Genomic DNA, 2,843 nt, shown 5'->3' with positions numbered 1-2,843 from the left:
GGGGGGGGGTATCTGCTGGAATCTGAGCACTCACAGCACCCAGCTATGGGCTCAGGGCAGTATATGGGTTTTCCTACCTAACGCTGGCTGTGGGATGAATGGAGCCTCCAGAATGTCTTGGGCAGGATCCGGGGTCCACACACCAGCAGGCCGGGCAGAGGTCTGGTCCAGGCCTCAGATCCGGAAGAGGGGTATTTGTCAATTCTTGACAAATTAGATAATAAAATTATAGCATAAGCCATTGGTGTTCTGTTCAGGAAATTTTCCCCTGTGCCTAGGTATTCTAGGGTCTTCCCCACCTTACCTACTATTAGTTTCAGTGTATTTGGTTTTATGTGAAGGTCCTTTATATACTTGGACTTGAGCTTTGTACAACGGGATAAGAATAGATTAATTTGCATTCTTCTACATGCTGACCTACAGTTGAAACAGCACCATTTTTTGAAAAAGCTGACCTTTTGCCACTGGATGGTTTTACCTCCTCTGTCAAAGATCAAGTGACCATAGGTGTGTCAATTCTATTCCACTGATCTTCCAGCCTGTCTCTGTAACAATACCATGCAGTATTTATCACTCCTGCTCTATAGTACAGTTTGAGGTCAGGGATGGTGATTCCTCCAGAAGTTATTTTATAATTGAGAATGGTTTTGGCTATCCTGGGTTTTTTGTTATTCCAAATGAATTTGCAAATTGCCCCTTCTATCTCTATGAAGAATTGATTTGGAATTTTGATGGGGATTGCATTTAACCTATAGATTGTTTTTGGCAAGATAGCCATTTTTACTAAATTAATCCTGCCAATCCAGGAGCATGGGAGATCTTCCTATCTTCTGAGATCTTCTATTTCTTTCTTCAGAGACTTGAAGTTCTTGTCATACAGATCTTTCACTTGCTTGGTTAGATTCACTCCAAGATATTTTATATTATTTGTAACTATTGTGAAGGGTGTCATTTCTCTAATTTCTTTCTCAGCCTGTTTATCTTTTGAGTATAGGAAGGCTACTGATTTGTTTGAGTTGATTTTATATCCAGCCACGTTGCTGAAGTTGTTTATCAGGTTTAGGAGTTCTCTGGTGGAAGTTTTAGGGTCACCTAAGTATACTATCATATCATCTGCAAATAGTGAAATTTTGACTTCTTTTCCTAATTGTATCCCTTTGACTTCCTTTTGTTGTCTAATTGCTCTAGCTAGGACTTCCAGTACTATATTGAATAAGTAGTGTGAGAGTGGGCAGCCTTGTCTAGTCCCTGATCTTAGTGGAATTGCTTCAAGTTTCTCTCCATTTAGTTTGATGTTGGCTACTGGCTTGCTGTATATTGCTTTTACTATGTTTAGGTATGGGCCTTGAATTCCTGATCTTTCCAAACTTTTAACATGAAGGGGTGTTGAATTTTGTCAAATGCTTTCTCAGCATCTAGTGAGATGATCATGTGTTTTTTTTCTTTGAGCTTATTTATGTAGTAGATTACATTGATGGATTTCCGAATATTGAACCATCCCATCATTCCTGGGATAAAGCCTACTTGATCATGATGGATGACTGTTTTGATGTGTTGTTGGATTCGGTTTGCAAGAATTTTATTGAGTATTTTTGCATCAATAATCATAAGCGAGATTGGTCTCTAGTTCTCTTTCTTTGTTGGGTCTTTGTGGGGTTTAGGTAGGAGCATAATTGTAGCTTCATAAAATGAATTGGGTATTGTTCCTTCTGTTTTTATTCTGTGGAATAGTTTGACAAATATGGGTATTAAGTCTTTCTGGAAGGTCTGATAGAATTCTGCACTAAAACCATCTGGTCCCAGAGGTTTTTTTTTTTTTTTTTTTTTTTTTTTTTTTTTTTTGGAGACTTTTAATAATTGATTCTATTTCTTTAGAGGTTATGGGACAGTTTAGATGGTTTATCTACTCCTGATGTAATTTTGATACTTGATATCTGTCTAGGAAATTGTCCATTTCATCCTGATTTTCCAAATTTGCTGAGTATAGGCCTTTGTAGTAGGATCTGATGATTTTTTTTTAATTTCCTCAATTTCTGTTGTTATGACTCCCTTTTCATTTCTGATTTTATTAATTTGCATACTGTCTCTGTGCCCTTTGGTTAGTCTGGCTATTGATTATCTATCTTGCTGATTTTCTCAGATAACCAGCTCCTGATTTTGTTGATATTTTGTATAGTTCTTTTTGATTCTACCTGGTTGATTTCAGCTCTGAGTTTGATTATTTCCTATAGTCTACTCCTCTTGGCTGTATTTGCTTCTTTTTGTTCTAATGTTTTCAGGTGTGCTTTCAAGTTGTTACTGTATGCTCTTTCCTGTTTCTTTTTGTAGGCACATAGAGCTATGAGTTTTCTTCTTAGTACTACTTTCATGGAGTTCCACAAGTTTTGGTTTGATGTGTCCCCATTTTCATTAAATTCTAAAAGTCTTTAATTTCTTTATTTCTTCCTTGACCAAGTAATCACTGAGTAGAGCATTGTTCAGTTTCCATATGTATGTGGGCTTTCCATTGTTTTTGTCATTACTAAAGACCAGCCTTAGTCCATGGTGTTCTGATAGGGCACAAGGGATAATTTCGATCTTTTTGTATCTGTTAAGGCCTGTTTTGTGACCAATTATATGGTCTATTTTGGAGAAGTTACCATGATGTGCTGAGAAAAATGTATATCCTTTTGTTTTAGTATAAAATGTTCTATAGATATCAGTTAAGTCCAATTGGTTCATAACTTCTGTTAACTTCATTGTGTCTCAGTTTAGTTTTTCTTTCCATGATCTGTCCATTGCTGAGACTGGGGTGTTAAAATCTCCCACTATTATTGTGTGAGGTGAAATGTATACTTTAAGCT

The sequence above is a fragment of the Arvicanthis niloticus genome, chromosome 30 (assembly GCF_011762505.2).
Source record: "Arvicanthis niloticus isolate mArvNil1 chromosome 30, mArvNil1.pat.X, whole genome shotgun sequence".
NCBI lineage: Eukaryota > Metazoa > Chordata > Mammalia > Rodentia > Muridae > Arvicanthis > Arvicanthis niloticus.
Note: the sequence above shows the minus strand (reverse complement) of the source record.